General features: G+C 43.4%; 1 protein-coding gene across 6 annotated transcripts in view; it reads left to right on the top strand.

Annotated features, from left to right (window-relative positions):
• ATXN1 (ataxin 1) overlaps positions 1 to 25,155 on the top strand; it is a 204,620-nt gene that overhangs the window by 111,724 nt on the left and 67,741 nt on the right. For 5 of the 6 annotated variants that reach the window (XM_090136900.1, XM_031589391.2, XM_090136899.1 and 2 more), the window contains one exon: positions 7,029 to 7,152. The gene's annotated coding sequence lies outside the window, so the exon portion shown is untranslated. Of the gene's footprint in view, positions 1 to 7,028; positions 7,153 to 7,176; positions 24,417 to 25,155 lie in introns of those variants that run through there. The other variant, XM_090136902.1, reaches the window with a different exon arrangement.

Genomic DNA, 25,155 nt, shown 5'->3' with positions numbered 1-25,155 from the left:
AGAACAAAAGGGATGAGTAGAAAAACATTTTCTTCGTAGTTGGGAAAGCTGCTGTAGATTCAGCATCGCGCTTAATCTTGCGTTGTATCAAAGAAATACAACAATAGCAGAAATTATTATTTATAGGAAGGTCTGCGAATTCAGGATGTGATATTATGAGTCACCCGACAGCAAACATGTTTGCACTCCGACTGCTATGACTCATGCTGGCATTTGTCTTCAGTGTGGCAATTGCTGGAGCCCTCTGCTTGGTGCACAATGAATGAAAGGGCTGAGGTCCCGCTGCAGACGTACTACGTGCAGCTACACTGCTGAATTGCAGACTCAGCTGGAGAGCATTTCCTGTAACACAGACACACGTGTGCACGCACACACACACACACACAAACAGTAACACTTCAGGTTTACATACTAGATTCATAGAAAGGAAATGCATAATTACAGTGCTGGCTTATGCACCACATAAAGCAGCCCACATCAAAAGGTGTTTGCCATTAATGTTTCAACAGGTAATCTCTGGATTTATTGCCAAGCGGTGTTCCTGTTACTTTGCGTTCGGTGTTGAAATCATTGAAATCTCTGCTGTGAGCCAGCGTAGTCATCTTAATCCTACAAAAAAAAAACAAAACCAACCACGTTTGTCAATAGCGCCTTTGTTTTACAGTACTGTGTCAGAAGCACAAAAGATGCATCTGTGCTGGAAACGGGGAGAGAAGGGTAAGGGTGGGTTCTGGGCTGGCATCCTAAGGAAGTGATGCTCACGTGATGGCATTGTTTGAGCTTGCGTCTGCCCGTCTGTCCGCACGGCCCCAGGCTCCCAACTTCCCCTCTTCTGGCTGTTCTTGGCCAAACCTGCTACTCGAGGCCGCGGGGAAGCTCTGTGTAAGTAGGAGGCTGAATTGCTGTTGGATCCTGCTGCTGGCCCAGGGCCCTGGCCCAGACTCACCCACACCACAGCGCTGGGAGGGTGGGCATCCCCTGGGATTGGCCAAGGGCTCAGCCTGCCTGCTGGGGTTTGTTAGTGCTCCTGTCTTCAGAGCTGTCTTCCCCAGGTGGTTTATCTCTTGAGTTGCTGCACAAAGATGGAACCTCAGCCAGTGATTTTGGTGCTGCTGAGCTGTGGGGCTCACAGCTTTTGGGTCCTCTCTTCTATGCTGTGTTTGCAGGAAGTGCTGTGGCCATCACCTGTGTGATGCTGTCTGTGGATTTAATGAAGGTACAGCCCTTGGACTCATTCTCATCCACAAGTTAGCAGTGTGTTGTGGTTCCTCCAACATGCAGGAGGTTCACTGTCTGTACTTGTGGCTGAGCTGCATTTTTTGCATAATGGCTTTCACAAAAGAAAAATATTTGTCATGTAACAGAAGCGTCCTGAGTGGTTACGTTTATTGCTTGTATCTGTTCAACATTCAGGCTCTGAGCCTGAATTGTTACGGACTATTTGCTTTTTTTTTTTCCAATTTCTTCTTCTTGGAAGAAGAAGTTGCTTCTTCAATTTCTCCATAGACAAAACAACCCAGACTTGTTGGGTTTCTTTTCCCTGGATGGCACTGCATGTCGCCCACCTGCCTGCTTGCTGCTTCACTATTTTATACTGTACTCCTCATGGGAGAACCTCAGAAACTAAGTGCAGGGCTAACCACAGTTTAACCTCAAGTCTTACTGGGAAAAGTAGTTATTACTGAGGTATAACCAATGAGTAGGATTGAGATCAATGCTGCTTTACCTGAGGTTGAGTTGGGAAAAATACCTGCCATTTTTTAAGTTAAATCTCAGGATACTGATTTCTGTATGACTTACAGCTATGCTAGTTGCTCAGAATTCCTGATCACCTTAAGTACTGGCTTCTACACTGGAGGATGTGAGATAGAGCCTTACCCTGCATGCCGGCCCCATAGGTCTGCTGCTTGCAGACAGATGCTCCCACCCTGCAGCACTGCATTTCACCAGTGAGTACCTGCACTGGGAACAGCACTCACATGGAGAAAAGGTGCAGAAGGCTGGAGCAGCCCGTGGATGTGTTCATAGGGCTGGGGGAGAGAACATGCAAGTTCTTCCCCCTACTACAAATTGGAGGGCCTTGTTGTCTGAGCCCCACAGGCTGCATATTGCTTTTCTGCTTTGGGACCTGCAGGTTGTGCATTGATTTACTTTTCCCTCGCAGCCAGACAGGGTTTATTCACCCTGCACAGAGCGGGTTTGAGGTGCGGTGAAGTTGGGTGTTTCTCTGCAGATGATGTGCAAATCCGTGGAAGTGCTCGCTCACATGGCCAGGCTGGGGAGAACTGAGCTCCACGTGTTGTCAGCTTTGGACGAGGAATGGGTGGTAAGCAGAAGTTAGAGTGATGCCCAGCTCTTAAGCAGACTGAGCCTCTTTTATGTTAAGGTGAAAGGGCTTTGTTGTAAGCCCCCAAATAGGTTTGAATTGTAATTCAAGGCTTTTTACATTAGCGGAACAGTTAATGTAAAGGTGAGTCAGCCCCATCAGAAGCAGCCTTTGTACACTACACAAAATGTCAGCAGATTCTCAGATGGGTAAAGTTCGGCATGACTGATGTGGAGAAGCCTTTATTAACTTGAAATCTGAACAATAGTTGGTTTTATTCCCTTTTCCATTAAAATTTTTTCTGTGTGCATAAACTCAGCTAGACCTGTTGGAAATCCTTTAGAAGTTGCTTCCCCCCATGATAGATGATATGCACATTGGGCAATTGAAATCGCATACACTCCAAAAAGATCCAGCCTCGCCTTTCCCATTTGCAGCAGGGCAGGACTGAACTTGTCTGCAACTGTTTCATGCACGGGAGAATAAAGGAGAAAATGAATTACGGTTTTATTTGAGTTGAAGGATTAGTTGTGGGATAATAGCAAACAACAGAACAACTCAGACAGGAACAATGCTGCCGTCTCTTAAACAGTTTTATTAGCTTACGCTGATTTGTGAATTAGGAAAACCAAATTATCTGAGGCAAGAGAGTAAGAAACAACAATTAAAAGCCTGCAGGAAAGGACTGGAGAAATGGTGATTTCTCACTGCCTCCTCTTCAAAGCAAGGTGGAGAGCATGACCTTTGGTTGGAATAAATGTGGTGTACTGCACAGAGCTGCTTTCTGCTTCTTGGTTTGGCCAGTTTGCAATTGCTTGCTTGTACTGTGGTTCTTACTTGTTGATTGCCCTGGGGTCCAATTTTATTATCTAAATACTCCCCCAAAGTATTTCCTCATTCTTAGATTTGAGGTCTGTTCATCTCCATTTCACTTCTAATTGGTCAATTCACTGCTCTTCTTAGGGCTCAAAGGCAGGGTATGCTGTTACATTTGAATAAACAGAATGCTGTGGGACCGTGAAAACCAGGCTCCTTGGCAACAGATCCTGCTAATAGCAGAAGTGTGGTCAGTAATCATATCTGCAATATGGTTATGAACCGTATGAATAAGATTCAACCATCATATATATATATATATATATATGTATACATATATATGTTGTATATTTGATAATGATTTATTGACCTTGTTGAAACTTTGATGGCAAAGTGTGGTTGAAATTTTGTTGGTGCAACAAACCAGAATCACACTGTACTTGTCTGTATTTTCCACACTTTCAGAATAGTTGCTCCAAATGTAGACAAGGGTGAAAGAAGGCTGTTTGTTCTGGAACAGAGGATGAGATGTTTGCCTGATGGAGCCCACTTCCTTCCTCAATGGTCCCTCAGAGCTAGAACTCATTCCCCTTCTCCACAAAGTGGAGCAAAGTGCCAGAAACTGCGTAGCAAAAAGATTGTCCTGGTTGGAGCATAAGCACTCAGCTGTACAGGAGAGGAGTGTGCTTCCAGAAGCAGGGTGTCTCCGTGCATGTCCTGAAGTTTGTGCTATGCTGTTTTTAAATCTTAAGCATAAAGATGGCTGGGAACATTTATAGGCGACTTGCCTCTTGCAGAAACAGCTGCTAAAGGGTAAGGTCAAGCACGTTGCTGCAGATGAAACTAGCTTATGGATCTGCAGTGTATCATCTGCTCCCTAATAACTGGCTGTGTGCATGGTGCATATATATGTACTCTGTGGTAAATACCAGCTCTCTCACCCTTTTTCCCCTTAGGGGTTGGTTGCCTTGCTTCATGCCGTCTTTCCCATGAAATGAGTGTATGTGCAAGGATAGCTGCTACAGATTGCCAGTACATGATGTCATACAGGTGCTTCTTGTTGACTTGTTCTGGTGTCCTCATGCTGGAAGGAGCCTGCAACACAAACTGGAAACTGGTGTCAAGATAACTGCATATTTAGCATGCAGGATTTTTATTTCCATGACTTGAGTCTTTGTACAGTCAATCATAGCCTTGTTTAAATTGAAATCAGAATCCTCATCCAGCCTATTGAAGTTAGTAGAAAGTCATTTGCTGACCAAAGTGAGTTTCAAGCGCAGTGTTAGGGGTGGCTTACTCTAGAGAGTGGCACGAAGGAATAGATGCAAGCAGGATTTGGTATGGGTGACAAGATATGCCTGGAATAAAAACCTCTGCTCATATTAAAAATACTTGGAAGCCACGTAATTTTTGCTGAAATGCTAAGTATTTTCTGGTAGTCCTTTGCAATCCATGTTCAGATTCACCAAAATGCTGAATAACGAGAGATATGTGTTGGGTGATTTGTTGAGGGAAGTAACGAAAATTAAGAATGAAATTTTTAGAAATGTTTTAATTGCCAAATTACTGGGGGAAAAGAACTAGAGGAACTGATTTTGAAAATAATGAAATATTTCATTTTTAACACTTGGGCTCAAAACGTTTTAAGTATTTTGAGAGGGTTTTTTTTTTTTTTGTTACTTTGAAATTCACCTAATTAAAAAAAAAAAAAAAGTAAATCACAGAATCATAGAATGGCTTGGATTGGAAGGGATTTCAAGGATCATCAAGCTCCAACCCCTCTGCTGTATGCAGGTCCACCAACCTCCATATCTAATACCAGACCAGGCTGCCCAGGGCCCCATCCAACCTGGCCTTGAACACCTCCAGGGATGGACGGGGCATCCACAACCTCTCTGGGCAGCTGTTCCAGCACCTCACCACTCTCATAGTAAAGAACTTCTCCCTGACATCCAACCTAAATCTTCCCTCCTTCAACTTAAAACCATTTCCCCTTGTCCTGCTGTTATCTGCCCTTTCAAAGAGTTGACTCCCCTCCTGTTTGTAGGCTTCCTTTAGTCTGCAGTGAGGTCACCTCACAGCCTTCTCAGTTGAGTATAAACTGTTTGAGGTTAAACAAAATTTTGAGGGTCGACTTAGAAGTTGTATTTTACTCCTTTGGGTTGGATTTCTATCATTACAAAGCTTATAAGACCACATCTGACTGTACTTCTCTGTCAAATAAGCAGCAGAGTCCCATTTTATCAGAGAGGAAGAGTTGTTGACCAAAGTCCTGGGCCTGGGTATCCAAAGGATCTTGAGGTTACAGTGCCTGAGTCACTGAGGAGCTGTAATTCTAGGTCAGGGTTTCCTAATGAAAAAGGCTTTTGTAAGAGGTGTATTGCATTGCTACAATCCATCAGGGAGAGTGCGCAACTAAGAGCAGTCGTCATTGCCAGTGTGCAGTGGAGAGTCACAACCAGGTGGAAGAGGTAGCAAACATTTATGGGCACTGCTTTTTGAGGACTTCACCTCAGCCAGTGAATTGTGGTAGTCTTACACCAAAGCTGTCTGGATCAGTTGGGCAGTTGGTGCTTTGGGTTTTGGAGGGTTTTGTTGTTAAACTGAAATGGGCTCTCTGTGAGCTGTAACATTGAGTGTTTCCCTCGCCTACTACCATTGCGTTGTCTTCCCTTTGCTCTTCACCCATGAATGCTCTTGTCTGTCTGTCTGACTTGTTTCCTGCCTTCACGTAGGGTGAGATTCATCTGCATTCATCTGTAGTCATCCAATCTGAGCTAAGTGTCTAGACTTACTTTATGGAGGGAGAGAAGTAGACCTTTCTGGAGAATGATTCATTCTGTCCTAAAGCAGATGTTTAAGATAAGTCATATTAATTATTCTCTAGGTTGCCTGCTGTTCTCCACTGAACGTAAAGAGAGCTTGGACTATCTCAGGTGTACATCTTTGTTTTGCACACGTATGTACATGGATTCTACTGCAGTCCTAATAGGGTGGATTCTATGTATGTGAATCCTGAAAAAGCATACAAAATGTTTGAGGAGGCTTATGTCAAAGAAATAGGAAGAGCTGGTAACAGGACAGGACACCAAGAATTTGAGAAGGATAGATAGCCCATGGGAACCCAACTGAAGAAAATGAAGGCTCAATTTGGGCTCTATGGAAATACACTCTGTACTAAATGCTGATTGTGGAGTTCCATTAAAAAGGTAGCATGATGGGTTTCCCAAACCACTGTAAAAAGGCTCAGGGTAGCTTGATGTCTGGTACATAGCTAGTAAGAATAAAAAATAAAATTAAGAGGTAGCTTGCAGAAAAATACTGTCAAATAAGTATGAAAGAAAGGCACAATATTAAAAATCTCAGCTGTGTAAAAATACTTCCCACTGAAGAGTAGCAATGTGTGTATGCATATTTTTGGTTTCAGTACTTCTCTGTTGCAGTATTACAGATAACTGCAGAAATAGATAGGTGCTCTTGTTCCTTGAGAGAAGTTCATTGGAAACAAAAGTATTCCTGGATCTTCTTCCACTTCCTGGGCTTTACTTGCAGACATTATTCAAAACGACCCAGTGTTTGTTTTGTTTTTTTTCCCTCACTTGTTATAGCAATTGAATTATCTAAGAACAGTTTCATTATGCTTCAGCAACTCTGAACTGGGTTTTAATTGTTGGTAATAAGGATGCAAAGCAAATGACTCTTACTATTCTAGATCAGCATTTGACAAACGCGCTACACTGGAATCTTCATCTTGGTAGCCCATTAAAAATGCATTTGCTTCAAGGAAATGTATGAATTGATTGTGCATTTGCTGAAGAGCTGTGTAGATTTTCCTCCTTTTATTCCTCGTTTTCCTTTCTTAGTTTGTTCTACTTATCTTTTACAGCTCTATCTCACCTTATTTGAAAGAGGAAAGCCATTGAGGACCTGTGAGCAATCCAACAGCTTCTGAAAAATCTTCATGCTAAAGGATAATCCTGAGTTCCCTGGAGAAGAACATAGTGAATGTTGTGAGTTCCTAACAGCAATAATATTTGTATTTTGCAATTGTGTTTTCTGTGTGGGGGTATTTGTGTTGTAACATTTGCTCCAGTACCTGGGATGTGTTGAGCATCTTTTTGCTGTGCTGAAACCAAAGAGCAGTTATTTGGGGGTTAGGCTGCAAAACCAGACTTCTCATTTCTCTCCCTCCCACTGTCTTCTACTTCATTTATTTTTTTTCATGACTTCAAGGGCAGAATAGTGATAACTGAGGAATGATGTTGGGTTTCTTTCCCTTGGACCGTTACAATTATGTAATGAATCATTATTGTTTTTTTAGCTAAATATGTACTCCTGCTTTTGAAGGCCTTGTGCTGGTGTAGCCTAATGAAAATGAAAAATATTATGGATAACAGTTCAACATACAGTTCAGATTCGGTAATTGGTCATACATAGATTGAAATCATTTGACTACTTCCAAATTAGAGGTTATTTGCATCTGATATTCCAAATTTCTGTTCCTTTGATCAGTTTGCTGTATTAAATTGAGTACTGTACATTTCTATACAAATGTTCCTCTTGGAAATTTGTTTTCATGGGAATTGGACTAGCATACCTTCAGAGAGAAAAACACTCATATAATTAAGACTTTGGTCCTTCAGCCTTTAATAAAAGAGACCCTTCCCATGAGTGAAGGCTAAAGAGAAGGCATAAATATTTATATGCTCATTGTTTTTCTTGTGAAGCTCACTGCGCTTCTGGGTTGAAATGGGCAAATGTGCAGATCAGATGTAAACATCCTGAAAAGCAGAGGAAACGAGAATTCCCTGCCTACCAAGTCTGAGAATAATCCTTGTATTGTGATCTTAAGAAACCTTGAAAATTTCAAAGTTAGGTAAGTTGATATTTGAACCATTATTGAGTAGTCTTCAGGATGTCAGTGATGATAACACAGCTGCAGAGTCTAAGAGTTTGAGTAAATTAGTTGTTGTGCTTTCCCTAAATTTTGTAAAGGGAACTCTTTTTTTCTGACTCCTGTGCATTCCTTCTAGCTCCCTGGAAGTCAGATGCCTTCCTTTGGCTTGCTTACGTGTTTGGGTTGCAGGCTTAGGGAGCAGACTGAGATAGAACCTAAGTGGTGCTGCTTTCCAAAGGCTGCTTGCAAAACAAACGTTACAGGAGACACAGAGAAGCCTTTGTCGTCTTTCCTCTTTCCTACATGCCTTGATCAACAGTGAAATAGTTAACAAGGCTAACGTTTGGAATTGTTAGTAACTAGTAACACTAAGCTGCTGAGTTAATAACTCAAGAAAATGAATAAGGGACCTCTGAGACCTGGAGCTTCTCGCTGTCTGTGTATCCAAGCAGATGTAGCCATATCAGCTTATTCCCACACTTTGAAAGACTTCTTTGAAACCACAAGGGCTTACTTTGCAGACTGACGTCCTAGAGCAGAGAGGAGCAGCCTTACAGAATAATAATGATGATAATAAACTGCTCTAGCATGTGAAGCTGTTGGGATAGCGGGAGGTGTTTCCTCAGGATGTCTCAATCATCTCTGCTGATTGCAGCAGCAGCAGCACTGCGTGTGAGGAGAGCATTCCCTGGGTGCTATACAGACTGTCTGGGTGTCTGGGATCAGCCAGATAAGCTTCATGAGGAGGGAGGGAACTGTCAGCCACTGTAGAGGATGGAGTATCTGTGTGAGATGCTGGTGTTGTGATTATTGCATTCTGCCCTGTCCTCGGTGGTTTAAAATAAGCCCACTGCAAGTGTAGTGCTGTGGCCTGCTGCTGAGGTGCCGAAACCCTGAATTACACTCATGAGGCCCTGGCTTGAGAAGAAAAAGTAGGACACCTCTCCAGGTACAGACAGTATAAAGTGCTCTTGAGAATGGCTCTCAGCCTGGCATTGAGGATGGATGTTTGGAGGGGGTCACTCTAGGCAATGGAGAGCTCTTCAGGAGTTCCTTGTGTGTTTTGTCACCTTGCTTTGCCTGGAGGACAGAGTGGTGGCAAGGTGGCATCGGCCAGGCTCCTCTTCTTCCAGCATTAGCCTCTCTAGCACACAGAAGTACCTGGAGCCAGGGGGGGGTGGCACTGCTGCCCTTTGTGCTGAAAGGAAATGCCAGCACACAGTGATTTTCCTTAAAAGCACCGCTCTCTTTCCCCCGAGTGTTTGCAGGGTGTTGTCACGTTACGACGCAGGGAAAGCACAGACCCTCCCCGCTGCTCTCATCCCTTCCGCCTCCTCCTCCTGCCACCGAAGCAAACTTCAGTGCGGGGGGGTGGGCAGTAAGCTGGGACCAGCGTCCCGGATCCACCTAGAAACTGCCTGTTTACTAAACAGCACCACGTTCTTGCTTCCTCTCTCCTGCCCTCCTCATCTGGATGAAGTAAAGTGCTGGGATAGCAGGGCTTATACAAATCAAGTCCATATTCTGCTTCTGCGGGGAGAAGAGGAGATGTCAGGAGGGTTTCTTAAGGAGGACTGCTATTTCCCATAGCTAGGGAGCAAGACAGGAAGGTGAGGCTGCTTTGCTGTTACAGTAGGGTACCTTGTGAGTTCCAGCATAAGGTTTTGTAATTCTCTGGTGAAGTGTAGGTACTCGGAGATTTTTTCTGTCCTAAAAATGTACACCACATCTTTTTTGGACTGCTAGCCACACAAGCACAATTCTGACAGCAGCAGTGAAGAAACTGCATGTTCCTCACTCATGGGCTTTTCTTCATGTGTGGTGATTTTTTGTTGGTTTTTTTTGCACTTGTCCTGAAACCTCTGGCACAGTGGGAAACAGAAAATAAATCTCTAAACCCAATATGTGTCAATAACCAAGATGTATTCAGTTGATCTCATATCTGGAGCTGTTATTTTGGGCAAACTGCAGCTGATGGGGTAGTAAACACCCCTGTGCCTTTCTCCTGCAGCCTTCCAGCGTGTGACTTCGGAGGGGAGCTGCTCGCAGGAGGGCATCTCCAGGGTTGTGTTGCCCCAGCCCCATTCTTAACCTTCCCTGCTCCTTGTTTCCCTCTTTCGCTCACACTGCTCCCCTGGCAGCCCTCGCTCCTGTTTTTCCTGGCACCCTGCACGCTGGCTGGGCCAGGAGGGAGCAGCTCCTGGGGTTGATGTCAGCACTGCTTCCTGAGCCGCTGCCGAGGGCACGGCGCACCCTTTCCCTTGAGCATCACCTGCTTCTCCTGCCCAGGCTGCCGGCGTGGCAGCCCCTCTGCGGGGAAACGCAGAGCCATTGGGGTTGGCAGTGCTTTGCTGAGAGCGCCGTCAACACCGAGTCCGCTGCGTGGTTGAAATTGATGCACGGTGACTGTGATGAGCTGCACGCACCTGGCAGAAGCGAAGGGAAGTTGTGTCATATGCAGCCTTCGTGTCTCTGAACGCATTTGCTCTTGTAGCTGTGTGCTAAAGCACTTCATAGTTTTCCATGGAAATCGCTACGCTGCTGACGAAAGAGAGAGTCTTGTGTGTCCATTCTTCCCAACAACTGCCCAGTGCCTGTTGCTCCATACTCACAGGGGGAGAGAGAAGAGCTGTCATTTGAGAAATGTCTCTCTGAACAGCAGTAATTTATTCCCAGGCATTATTCTTCATTAAGAGCTACGGACAGCTGCAGCTTCCCTTTAAATAGAAATTGCATTCTGTAGGCATGCTATACATAGGGCTTCAGGTTTCTGACATTTCTCTGCCAAAAATCAGAAGTATTTCTCACCAAATAAATGTTTATTCAGAAAGTCTTATTTCCTGGCTTCTATTTCACATCACATGCTTCCGACGGACGGACCAGTGCGGCTCAAGGCTGACATTTGGGAGAGGAAGTTGAAACAGTTTGGATTTCTTGCAGTGCTGCAACAAAGAAAAGCCTCTGACTGTAACTCCAGCCTTAGGTTTGGCAGCTTATTTTAACAGATGAATGCTGGATTACAGTGGGTGTTGCAGAAGACCTTCTGAGTGCAGCACATGGGGCTGGGCTGGGACCGCCTCCCACCCAGCAGAGTGATGTTCAGGTGGCTTCAGCTCCACAGAGGAATGTGTGGTGACAGTGCCCTTGGACATGAGTGCTGAGGGGCCGCCTTGAGGTCGGGTGCCTCTTTATCCATATCCATTCACTGTCTCCTAACCTGTCTTTCCTGATGTCTTTTTCAACCCAAAAGTCGCTGATCTTCCCATTCCCTCACCTCTGCTGCTGATCTGCTGGCTCCATGCTTTCTGTTGGTGTGCCAGCCCCAACCGCAGCAGCACTATGCAGTTGTAGCAGCCCTGGTGAGTTGCCTTTTGTAACCAGTAGGCATGCTGTGCCAGTCACATTCAAGGGATCCTCCTCCTGCCTCTGTCCCCTTTGTTCTTCCTACACCCCAGGCACCCCTACATTGCAGTATGCAATCCATGTATTAAACTAATCATTAGTTGGGCCGGTCGTTACTCACTGACCTTCTTCTTGGCCGGTAGAGCTTCCAGAGAGCTGAGAAGTTATAATTTCTCCAGGGCTAAAATCCAAGTCTTTGATAGGCAGGCATGGTGCCTGAGGCCACTACATGTTGCTACCGGTTGTCAGCTCTGTAAAACTTACCCTGCAGAGCGAGGAAATCTGGGCACAAAGATCGTTCTCTTCTTGTGCTGTAGCGAGCTGCAGTTTCCCAGCCTGCTACGCCTTCCCTTCATTGTCTTCCAAGCAAATGGCTGTAAGATTATGACTTCCATGTTTGGACTGAGAACAGCTTTTGCCTGAGCAAACAGATTTCTCTTTGGCAGTAGCTTTAGCTGCTGCCCCAGCTTTTTGCTGTCAGCTTGGTTTCATGATTTGCCGTTAGGGAAGTCCAGGCAGTCGTAGTGCACTGGAGCGAGTAAGCGAAGCAAGGAAGGCAGGTGAATTGCATTTGTTAATGATTACAGTGCCAGGGTGCTACCCTGTGCTCTGCAAGGAAGAAGCATCTCTATAGTTCAGTGACGTTCCTTGCAGTCTTTTTGACTTTTTGACCTTTTGACTTGGTGCTGTTAGCTAGAGAGGCTTCAGGTCCTTGCTGGCAGCGCTCCCTGATGTGAGGGGCTTTGGTGTAAATCATGGAGAAGCATTGGGAGCAAAGCCCAGCTTTGCAGATGATAGCATGGCATGGAAGGTGTTCTGGTATTTGCAAGGGTGGAGCTGGCCAAAACATAGGAGTCCTGTGGCTGTTAGAATATCACTTTCCTTGCTATTTTGCTTTTTCTGTGCTGCTGTGTTGGTGATTTGTGCCCACAATGGCCCCACCAGTATCTGGTAGCCTGCTGATGCTACTCTCAGTGCTAGTAGTGGTGGTGGGAGCAGCAGGATGAGAATACAAATTAAGGTCTCCTAGAAGGGAAGTTTCTTCCATTTACTGTTTAGAGTGTGCATTGGAAAGGAGGGGCTGCTGTAACCGGTAGGTTAGTTTAAATGGGTGATGAGCCCTGCTACCCTCATAGAATACTGTTCAGAACAGCTTGTTCATTCATTTTTATTCCAGGTTTGTTTGCAGCCTGCCAGGCATGTTGACCCTGGATACGTATGCTGGAGAGGTATATTAGATAGTCTTAGGGAAACTGGCAGCATTGATGCTATCTGTGTTCCTTCCCAGTGAGCTTTATGTTCCTGGCTGTTAATCAGCATCAGTGTTTCTAGCCACTGATAGTGATGAATGTTTCAGAGGCACCTGATGGCACAGAGGTCAAGAGGAAGAAGATAAAGAAACAAGTTACCAGGATCACTGCAAACTTCTTTTCCTGTTGGGGTGTCAGATTGAGGGATATGCTAATGAAACCTGAGGCACTGCAGTCTTTTATTTCTCACAGATTCTCCCAGCACCTCTTTAAATAATGGAGAAATGCTTCCCATATGGCAAATCAAGTTCATTGCACTCAGCAGTGATAGAGGAAATCTGTTTGGGCAGTAAGGTTGTGTTAGATGAGGAGAGGAAGATTATTTGTGGGTTTCTGTAGCCGGTAACCCTCAATCAGAATTGGGCTGATGGTTTGTAAATTCTCTTTGTCTCACTTCCAGCTTCTGGAGGGCAGTAGATCCTGCTAAAGCATTGCAAAAGCTGCGACAGCTGAAAGGAGCTGGGACAAATAGGGTTTGGCTTCCTTGATGAGCAGGCACCTGTGAGTAGCGCTGCAGAGTCTCCTCGCAGTGGAGGCAGGGGACAAACAGTGCCTTAAGCCTTCATCTGGCAGTAGCTTGTCTTGCTGGCAAATAAAACCTCTCTTCTCAACAACCTGACGTAGCATTCTGCGCTAATGGGTCCAAAAAATAAACTTCAGGTAGCACAAGCCTCCAGCGAAGCAAAAGCCAGTTTGACACTCCAGAGAGAGTGACTGGAGAAGCACTGGAGGAGCCGACACTTCTCATGTTTGCCTTAACCTGTTTGGGGTCTCGTTTGGATTTTTTGAAAGGAGTTTTGTTTGATTTCTTGTGAAGCCATGCACTGTAAGCAACTTTGTTAAGGAATCAGCTTCTTATTGAGAGAAAAAAAAAAATGAAATAATTTCCCTCTGTCATTCAGGCTGTGCCAGCTGAGACACGTGTGTGAGATCCTCAGTGAGAATCAGCCAGCTTCTCTTTCCTTTCCTTGCTCCATTAACAAGTTCCTACAGCTATCTTTATTCAGCCTGAAGAGCAGCTTGCAGAACGATCCAGAAGATAGGAGCACAAGCACTTCTTTCTGTCGCTATCACTGACCAGTCCAACCAGTTCAGCTGAAGGGGTTTGGCATTCTAATGACACACATAGAAAGGGTGAGTGAGCCACAGAGCTTTCTGTGTCTTCCTTATAGGGTGCAGCCCCTTCTTAAATTAAGTGAAGAGGCAGTCTTCATTAGCTGCAGGTTTTGTTGTTGTTATTGTTATCCTAATGTAATTATCACTTTTCTTCAGTCAGCCTTATGCTTTCCTTCTTACAAATAAACTCTTTCCATCTGGAGAGTATTTTGAGATGTGGAAGGAACAGCAAATTAGTGAAAGTATTGTTAGCACCATGTTCTTTCCCTCCTGAGAACCTATAGTGCCATAGATTGAAATCTAAAAGACCAAATACATGACAAACAGAATAGGATCCCCTTCTCTCAAAAAAAGATTACAGAAAGGAACTGTTGAGCTAGATACCTAAGTGTGTGCAGTGGGAGGGCTGCATACATCGATCTGCAGGACCCCTGTAGGAGCTTTAAGAAGAGGATTTGCCCCACTCCACTCTTAGGTGATGAGACACATTGCCTCAACAGCACATAGTTCTTGGCCGCACTGAAATCGCTGCTGACTGCAGGCAGAGCAAAGGCTCAGTCACAGCTGATGCGTTGAGTTGTGCATCAGAGCCCTGTGCAGAGATTCCCAAGCTGACAAGGTGCTTTGCTCAGGCTAATTAGTGCTGGTTCTCCCTTTACATCTTCCCTGATTATGCTAATTAGACTGAGCAGGGTGCTGCCTGCCACTGGTTTTCTGCTGGTGAGAGTCAAACAAGTGTGTCTGCACAGTCTTGCCCTTCAGTGAACGCTGTAGATGACTGAGCTGTCTCATCACAAGCCCCTAACTGAGCCTGTGTCGTGTGGCTGTGCAGCACAGGTGTGTCCTGCAGTTTTATTATTTGTGCTCTCAAGAATCATTCAGCTTTGGGTAACTTGCTGGGACTGCAAAAAAAATGCACATGGCATTAGGGAAGATCCTCAACAACCAACTGCCTGTAGCATCCTTGCTTTCAGAACAGCTCATGCTGCTAATGTCAGCAGCTCCTCTTCATCTTGTTGCAAGAAAACAGTTTTCCTGGCTCTGGAGGTGGTCATCTGGAGCTCCAAGGGAGAGAGAGGAGTGTGCAGGTAGATGGTAAGAAATGGTGGAACTGAGGAAAAACAGTGCGAAGAACTTGAACCCTCTGCTTTTCATCCTATTTATGTTTGTGAGAGTGGCAGAAAAATGGGTTGGCAGGTTAAATTAGGTCGTGAAATCTAATAGCTAATTCGCTATGCATTCCCTGCTCTATGTCTCCCTTCTTTGTGCTTCCCTAATGGAATTCCTGCAGCTTGAAATGAGTGCAGGGATAGGTAGCCTTTAAAATACAGACTTCTAATGTTCGATTCAGTGGTAGCTATCACAACATACACAGGTTAAGTTTGTGGTCGTAGGTAAGTTTATAGTCAAATACTGTTTCAAAGGCAATGACTGGGCTTACAAAAGCCATGTTTCAGGAGTTAATACTGGAAGAATTTTGAGCTCTTCAAAACGAATCAAAGCAAAAAAAAAAAAAAAACCAAAAAAAAACCATAACAACAACAAAAAAAACCAAAAACAAAAAAAAACCCAAATCTTCAAAAATGATGAAAAATAAAACTAGTTTTGCTCAGTGTAGTAGAAGTGGCTTTTTACACTCCTGGCTGCTCTTCCTCTGACTGGCACCTTCCTGAGAAATGCACTCAAGAGTGAGTGGATATGTATACACAAATACACACATGCTTGTCTATATATATATTGATCTTAGCGGGCCTGGGAATGTAAAAGCAAGTGTAAAAACGTATGCTGGTTTTGGCAAGTTGGTTGTTTTTGTTGCACAGTTTCCTGATTTTCTTCACTTTAAAGGTGCATTGATGTTCTGGGTATGAAGGCTGGAGTGTGATAGTTAGGTCTCTTACCATAAGATGGAAGTCCATGTTTCATTCCATGCTGTGAGATGGTAGTCCTCAAAATATCCTGTCAAGCCATGAGCATGAATAAATAGCTGTGCTGTATTATTTTTGGGACTAGCAGTTTCCAAGACAGTCAGAATGATCACAGTCATTAAGTGAGTAGAAAGTGTTTTGAAAGAGTAGAATGAGCTCTGTTGACTGAAATGGCTGGGTCAGAACAGAAAAGGAAGGGTTTGCTGTTTTAAAGCATAGCAGACATTTTAGACATTCTTATCAAGATGCTTCAGTAACACAGTTGTGTGAAAGGCTGATAAAGTAGTGTGCGATAGCAGCCCTCATAATTTAAAGTGCCTGTACTTGGCACGTTTGATAGTAATGTAAAGTAGTAATAAATATAAAGCTCCTGTTCTGGAATTCCCAACTCTGCTTATTAGCAGATCAGTATGTAAACACTGTCTCAGTGTGTCTAATGCCAGAAGGACGTGTTTGGTTCTCTTGAAGAGATGGGTGCTTGCTCTGCACCACTGGTGTGTGAATAAGACAGGTTCCGTTCAGACTGAGCAATACTGCTGCTTTTGTGTATAAACTCCAGCCAAAATAATGGGTAGGTAGTTTTTCACCACAATGCAAGTATTTCACAGATTTTTAAATGCCAAATCAGCTCCCACTTTCACTTGATCTGCCTAATAACATCTCCTCAGGACCACCTTAAGAGGAAGACTCAATTAGAACTGCAGATTTAGTGCTGCTCCTTGGTCAAGTTGGGACTGGCAGTTTCTGGTTCATTCTCAGATCTGTGCCCATTAAATGCATAAAAATGGCTTGAAAAGGTGGGAAGAGCTTTAACTGCAGTGACTGCTCTTGGAGTGAAAGAGGGGAGTGGGAGATGGCAGTCTGCTGGACTGGCAGAGGAAGAATTCCAGTGCTTGTGCCTTGTAGGCATACAGTAGCTTTTTTGGTTACAGACTCGAGCCCTGAGCCTGCTTGTTGACCTGTGTGTGCTCATAAAGCTGCCTGACGTGTAAGGGCTGGAGCCTTGGAGCAGCGGAGAGCAGTATTTATCCGTGGTCAGAGAGGGAAACCACCATGCCAACACCAAGCCTGCGTCTGGTGAGAGCAGAGCTAGAGGTAATGCGTAAAGCAGTTATTCCTCCAGGAAAGTAAATGTCAGCAGCATAGATGGTCCTTAATTTAATTATGGTTGTTATTTTAAGGCTTATGGCATGAGGCATTTAAGGCTCACTGAAAGCATTTCATTTCAAATGTTCCTTCAGGACTTCTAAATGTTGCAAAAAAGCACACCTAACTGATGGTGACTGTGCTAAGCTACTATGGTACCAGTGTAGCTGAAACTCTCATGAATTCGGTCTCAGTTTCCAGTATCATACTGGAAAACCCACGTGATTACGTGATTGGGTGTAGAAAGTATTTGTCACGCAGTCATGGTTGAAGTGTCTCTCCTTGATTCTGTGATTTAAAAAAAAAATTTTTTTTTTTTGTCTTTCTGTTTTTGCTTTGGTGAAGACGGTGTGGGGGACAAGGAGTTGTGCCTGAAGATTGTTTGTCTGTAAACTGTGTTACTGGAACAGAGACTGTAGGAGGCTTTCTTATGGTTATTAGTCAGACCAGTGCTTTATCTGAGCGATAGTCGACCCGTGAAGATGTTCATGTGGCTGTCATCCAGCCTACCTGATCTCACTTGCAACCAACAAGAGGAACCCTGAGGAACCACCCTCATGTATCAAAACACTGCCTTCTTGAAAATCCTTCCTCACTGGTAGCATCCTTCCACTTGATGTAGTTTCTTGTAGTTCAGAGGAAAGACAGTTTGATACCCAGATCAGCTAAGTCACAGAGTAATGACAATGCTGTGTCCTGGCATCACCCTGTGGTTTGATGTTGTATGATGTTGCAACTTGCAGTGGTAGCAATACAGCAGTTCGAACCAAATACTGCAACAACTCTGATCTCAGGCAGTGTTTGTCACTACAAATGTAATCACCTAAGAGATAAGCAAGGAAAATCATTTTCTTAGGTAAGGAATCATTTCAATGATTCCTGACTGATTACTGTATTCTTTTCACGTGAAAAGGGAACAAAGAAAGAGAGGAACAGTTTAGTCTTTGTGAGACTTGGCCAAATAGTGCTAAGCATACCTAGATTTGAAACTCAGCAGAAACATTCCAGGTCTCTCAGAGTGGGTTCTCCAGGAGTTTGAGAAGACCAGGAAGATCCGACAGTTAATCCAGGCTAAGGTCTGCTGGTATTTGGAACAAAGCATTTAGCTCAGGTCATGATGCAGGTATGGTAGATGCCGAATCAGAAAGCTAGAGTTCAGATCCCACTGTCTGCCTTGCTGAGATTTCTCTGGGTTTTTGGTTTTGTTCTGGCTTGTTTCTTAATTGAAGCAATCACTTCTATGGTGTGCGCTAATTGAAGTTAGTCTTGTCCCGTGCTGCCTTTTCATAAAATGCATCTACAGTGCCAAGTGCACTGAGCCTGTTCGAGGCAGGTGTTGCCTTTTGGAATGAGAATTGCATTTCATGTTTTCTTTCACACCTGTAAAAATCTTCCCTTTCCTTCCTGTCTGCAGGAGTGTTCAAACATCCACATGCTGACTCCTGCATCCCTTTTCTCTTGCAGCCTGTGGTTTGGAATGACTCCACTGGTGGGGAACTAGCTTGCAATCAGGAAACAGTGGCAAAGCCAGAAGTAAAAGCTATCTGATGAGTGACTCAAGGCATGTCATGACCAGTCAGTGCTTCAGCCATTAAATGGAGATAATGATACTGGTATCATTCTTAGGTAAAGCATTATGAAATCCTTTCTTGAGTATTTCTGCTTCAGAGCTGAGGTGTTTTTAGCCAGGATTCCAAGGAACTGAGGTGTGTGTGGTGGTGATGATGTCTGTCTGGTCTCATTCCCTCTATAGTACTGAAGCTTTTGACCAATTCCCCCCATATCCCACTGGAAATAGAAGTCTTAAAAGCAATTAAATTCCAAGGGTGTTGGTTTGGGTTTTTTTTCACTTATTTTGCAAAAATAATCAGGCAACAGGGGAAAAAAAACAAGAATTGCACACTCACCAAGGGGAAGGAGATATCTAAACTTACAGTACATTACTTCTGCAGTAAATGTGAATTCAGAGCCTTTTACTTTCCCTGTGGCTGTGGGACCACATGTATTCTGAGCAGGAAAGCCTTCCTTCTTGTATGAAGAAACTTCCCTCTTTATTCTGGGTATACATATGTAATGTCTGGCAGACCTTGTTTTCAGTGACCCTGCATTTCTCCCTTGCACAGCACTGTTTGTGTTTCCAAAGTGCTGGCCTTTTTCTGCACATGGCCTCTTGCTTCCTTGGCATGGCTCCCCAGCTTTGTATTGCTCTGTGCATTGAAGGCAGCTTCATGGCAGCAGTAGTAATCACAGGGATGCATATTTACTATCTCATGTTTCAGTAGGAGCACATGTTTATCTTGTACACTTGAGTGCTGGTTTTCAGTAGTGCTGTATATACAATAGATTGATTTAAAGTTGGCTAACCAAGAAAACATCTTTAAGGGTGAAAGAATAAGCATGAAAGATATGCAAGCGTTGCAGCCTGGTTTTTCACACTACTTTATGTCTGGTGTGCTGACGTAGATGGCTATACCAGTTAGATGTTTCATTTGTGCACTCAGATAAAGCCAAGATACTTCAAAGCAATCAGGCTCATCTTGTTTATTGGAAGACCGAGTTTAAACTTTGCAAGAGAGATTTGCAAACTGAAAAAAAAAAAAAAGGAGTAAGTATATTTGAGTAAGCATCCCTTCGCTTAGATCAAGAGACAAGTAAACAAATAGGCAGCGGACACGGACTCTGTGGTTTCTAGGCAGATAATTATATAGAGACCAAGACTCTTGAACTGCCTTCAGGTGAGTTGATTTCAAGTATGTTAGTTGAAGTAGTTCTGTTGCTTCCAGAGAGAAGAAGCCATAACCATGATGGAACATGACTTAAAAAGAAAAGTTATGGAAAAATACCATACCCTAAAGTCAGCTTTGAAGTCTCTGAGCCTATTTATTGACGTTACAGACTTCAGGTCGGGCCTTTGGTACCAAAAGGCAAGAGCAAACATGTCTCTGAAATTATTTTTGCAGATTATTTATACACGTGATGTGTATGTGCTTCTCTGACGTTCTAATAAGAATCTCTCATATCAAATTTATTACTGTTATTATTACTATTATGGCATTAGGTTTGTAGGCGTCGGTCAAGGTCTATTCTGGCTAGCCATGTAAATACACAGATGTAATAACAACAGTCTCCAAGCCAGAGGAGAGAATGGACACTCTAGCTTCTGGGTTGACCTGCCTTTGCAATTAAAGTCCAGCCAACCTGCAGTGAGCTTGTCCAGAAGGATTACTTTTGCCTTCTAGCTGAAAATCACATCTGAGAATCAAATAGAATTTGAGTGAAAGAGTTTTATACCTTTGTCTGTAAGCTTTTACCTCACTGTTGTTTTTGCTGTACATTCATGTGCTTCCTGTTTGCATTGATGTAAGGGGTACAGGAGTCCTATTAATATAGATCATGCTGTCCATTTTCCTGACAAGACAGAACAGTTCTATGCAGTGCCTTTTTAAGTGTCTTGCCCTATTAAGTTTCAAGCATCCAGACTTCATGGCTTCCTTTATTTCTCCTAAGCCGTTGTTAATGATTTTAATACCGTTGTCAGCCTAATTTCTGCTTTTTAAAATTTCCCATTAGTCTTAGCGCTGCCTGAGGTACCATCTGACATAATTCCATCCTTTTCAGTTATGTTGTTGGGACATATCAACAGCAGTAATGGGGTACTGCTGTGCATCTATCCTTTCAGCATGTAGGTTCTGGAAACTCATGCAAAGCTGTCCATGTGGTTTGTCAAAGCCCACGTCTTGTCCAGAGGGAGAGTTAATGTGCTCTGGACAGGCCCTGAAACTCGGAGCTGCTTGTGTTTATCCAAAGCGAAACAACTGAAACTTTATTGTGCTGGCTGATTGATGTTCCTGCACTTCAGAATTTCTGGAGGCCCCCTTTCATCATTCTGCCTTTCATTTCCTACTACTACTCAGATTTCTGCGTTATTTTCCTTTCGTATGCTTTTTCAATACTAAATTTTCTTCCTTTTTTATTTCCACAGTAGATATGGAGTCACACCCCACATGGCTTTTCCATCTGGAACAGCATCCCTGGCTCATTCCTTTTGAGCTTGATCTTTACCCTTGGCATCTAGGTTAATATTCCTTCTAATAACGCAATCAAATCTTATGCCCAAAGCCCTCCAGTTTTTTCTGTGCTGTCATTCTCTGCAAGACAGAAAGCTTTTGCTATTATTTGATACACAAGGTTATGTTGTGATATGTGCTTAATAGAAGACCTATTTTAGAGACACCCAATTGCGTACTTAAGTCTGATTCCTATTCAGGACAACACACCGGAGCATATTTACCTTTTCAGCAGCCCCTTTTTGTTTTCAGTAGGCTTTACTGATTTTAAGTTAGGCATACATTTTAGTGCTGTGAAACTGATGAAGCCTCAACTGTAAAGCATATTTTTCATACAGGGAAAAAAAAATCAAACAAAAGCATATTGCACAGTCTGAAAGTAATGGAAGCTTCAAGCAGAGAAGTAGGATTTCATATCTGATACTACATCTTTTTAAATCTCTTCTTGAGAACGTCAAACATGCTGTAAAAAAAAAACTAATCCAGCAGCCCTGCTTTTCAGTCTGTTGACTCAAAACATTTTCTGCTGTACACTGAGATTTTCAGTAGTTGACATAGTATGCAGTTGTTCTTGCTAAATTAAGAATGTTTCATGCTTTCTGGGATCCCATAGTAGAACTGCTGAGTTGCAATACTTACATGAAAAAAATGAGGTTAGCTTATTGAGTGGTTAGACACATCTTACAATGCTCCTGCTTTTCTCATAATGACTCCCTTAAAACTTCCATGAGGTGGGGGAAAATACAGCTAATAGCAAGCTGTGCCCGGGCACCACACAGTTCGGGCTTTGTGCGGAGCACGGCTTTGGCATCTGGAGTGGGAGCTCAGTGCACATTAGCAGCAGTACATTCATTGACATAAATTGCTGTCAGAGCAGTGGAGGAACACAGCTTTGTGTTTCGTGAGCACTGGATGCAGTCTATCTCAGACTCACTGTGAGATCATGGAAGATCTGCCCAAACTTATAAGGCTCAGGCTTTATAAGTCCGGGTGTGGGGCACTGCAGTTTGATAACCAGGCACTGCTTCTGAAATAATTACAGGCTCAGCTGCAGAGCTCCTACCTATTTTGCCCCATTCTTGCCTCTTTTTTCTCCTCAGAGCACAGGCCTACAAGCCCAGTATTGAAATCAGCTGTCCTTGGGGACAGTGAGTCACCTTAACTGTGTTTCCCACCAAAACCACACAGGGGGGACATGCATTCCCCCTTAACCACAGGAGTAATGCTGCCCTGATGTGTCTAAGCTGCACCTTAGAAACTCGCATCTTTTCTGAGAAGGGCCAGGGAAGGTGCAGTCAGAACAGAGCAGTTCAGATTGTTCTTACAGACTGCATAAGGAAAGCCTCCAATTATTTATGCAGAGACCTGCATCGCACCCCAGCGACCCAGCAAATCAGTAGAGTACTACTGTAAGTTGCTGAGTGTTTTCATAGACTCCTCAAGGTGTGCTTTTTGTTCTGTTTTGCTGCTTGCTTTGCTGTTCTTACCTAGACATCCAGCTAAAGCAGTCATGGCCATCTTTTCCTTGCCCAGATCAGGTGGTGATGCAGTGACTTCTCGTTTGCTTTAGCAGGGGTGACATAAAGCAGTAGAATAGCTTGAGAATATTTTTCAGACCTGAATGTGGGGGTATGATTGTCAGAGTCTGGAGTTTTAAGCATAGAATTTGAACCAGAACACTTGTTAATGGGAGTTTTGCCTTTATCCTCCTTAAAATAAGGAAAGTAACTGAAGCCTACATATGCTTGGTTCCTTGTGAATCATGGGGATTACATGCCTGAAAGTGTATTTGGCAAAGTCCTTGTGCCTGGCAGATACTTTCCTGTCCAGACTCCCAGAAATCGCTGCTTTTTTACTTCTCTTAGACACTCAGTGAACATGAAAAACCTTTCTATTTATGGAAATGGAGACACTAATGCAATTAAAAAACAGAAAAAAAAAAAAAAAAAAAAAAAAGCATTCCTTTTCTTGTTCACCATAGTTATTAAAGATTTTTATGGGAGGTTGACAACTGAAGTAAGATTCATTTCTCCTAATCTACCATGATTATTTGGGATTAAACCAACATGTGCTAGCATTGTGGGGGATTTCTGAGAAGTCCCTGGTCCCCAGTGAAATTTGTTTTTACTTTGTTTCCTGCTTTACAGAAAGCTTATTCCTGACACGAGCCCTGCCATGCTTGTCAGTTCAGCAAACGTTTCCTTGGCGTTGCACTTGCTGTTTTTGAACCACGAAATGCTTTTAGGTAAAGTTATCATAATATAAACTGAAAATTGACAGGCTGAATAGTTGTGGTTAGTATGTGCTATAGTGGTGATGACATGGGAAAATATGTTGTTTTTCTCCAGATGACTGTTTGAGGTTAGTTCTAGACCATTTTGTTCATGATGTGCCAGCTAAAATTATGATCATAGCTTTGAAGTAAGCAGGTTAGTTTGAATTATTATTTTTTTTTTAAGCCTGATAAAGGCCTGTTGTCAAAGAATGGATGTTGTTGTTGGTTTTGGAATTAAAAAGGATAGAGCCAACCGTCAAAAAGGTCTGAAATGCTTAGAGCAGTAAATTCCCCTTTTTTGAGAAGTTCATCTCACTGACAAGTGTAACTGAAGTTATCTCATTTGCGAGACTAGCATGGGCAAAGCATGGCCTGCGGGGTAAGAATTGGTAGTTTAGGTGCTTCTTCTTCACCAGAAAATGGTGGAGTGAGAGATGGGTGGGTAACAGCAAGCAATGCCAGGATTTTCTGCTGGTTGCAGAGGCAGCATGTCCTAGTCCTGTTCCTTATGTTCCTGTCCTGAGTTCAGGATGGGAAAAGTACCCAGTCTTGTAAGGATGGCAGCACAGTAAAGCCTTGAGTGGCATTTTAGGGAGGAGGTGGTGTTTGATGTCTTCCTATCTAATGATAAAAACAAAAGTGACTCAAATGTCACTTTCTTCCAAAACAGGAGCCTTTTTGGTGTGGGCTGCCAGTGTGTGTTAGGAGCGATATGCAAAATACACAGAATTTGTGTGGCTAAAAGATGGTTTCTTTTTCTTTCATCTTGTGCTGTTCTGTTTCATTTTGTGCTGCAAGAATGCAGTTACATGTAGAAGCCTTGACATATTTAGTGGGACCCTGAAACAGCTCCACTGAACTGCAGCTCGAATTGAAGCAGAGGAGTGTGGAAGGGTAGCAGAAGACATTATCCCACCTTACATTTTCAAACAAAACCCTGCGGTTCTGGAGAAGTTCTTCCTCTACCTGCTATACCATTGTGTGAGTTTGGGGTTTAGATCTGTTCCAAGGTCTTTTTGGTGTTTGAGCACAGAGAGGTGTCAGCTGTGGAGGACCAGCCTTAAATGTGAGTTTGCCCACGTTCACCCTTCCTGAGCTGCTGTACTGAAAGGAGATTGTCAGCACAGCCCACTAAAGTGAGTATTTATTCAGTGTTTCCATTTTTTCTCTGTATGGGCTAATCTCAGCTCTTTTTGTGATGAAGAGAAGAACAGGGAATGGAGTGTATGCTGACACCTCATTTGCTCTGAGCTGAGGAGCCTCTGAAGGTTCCTAGAGGTCAGACCATGCTTGCATACATGTGCTGCCCTTTAGCCTCAGCAAACACAGAGAACATGGATGGGTGGCTCTTTTCTAAAACATCAGTGAAGAGCCTGAGGAAGAAATGGTCTTCTGATTCGAATGTTCTTCTAATTCTAGTGCCTTTCTAGTGATGCCTGGAGGCACAATTCCCTTTCTCAGCGTTTTCTTCTGCAATCTTTTGCATGTCTCATGTCAATACAGGCAGTTCTCAGGAGAGTTTAAGATGCAATTTCCCCAACTTTTGATTTGATCTTGTAAAATATTTGAGTCTCAGTTTAAATAGTGACAGTATATTGATTAATAAGATAATATTGATATTATTGTCTGACCAGTACAATTCTTGAATTAGATTATCTCTGAAAAAACATGCTTGAATATAAGTAAAAAGATCAACTCTAACTGCTGGAGTTCAGATGTCTAGAAGTGAAGGCAAGTGGAACTGTTAGCTGCTTTTCTCAGACATACATCCTTCAAAGTTTACCACAAGGAAAAATTGAATTGTTTCACAGCATGCATATAAAGTAAAAGATTCTGACAATTGCCCAATGTGGTTATTGACATAAATCTTGTGTT

Source organism: Phasianus colchicus, chromosome 3 (genome assembly GCF_987193195.1).
Source record: "Phasianus colchicus chromosome 3, bPhaCol1.hap1.1, whole genome shotgun sequence".
Classification (NCBI taxonomy): Eukaryota; Metazoa; Chordata; class Aves; order Galliformes; family Phasianidae; genus Phasianus; species Phasianus colchicus.
This window is presented reverse-complemented; position numbering and strand designations above follow the sequence as displayed.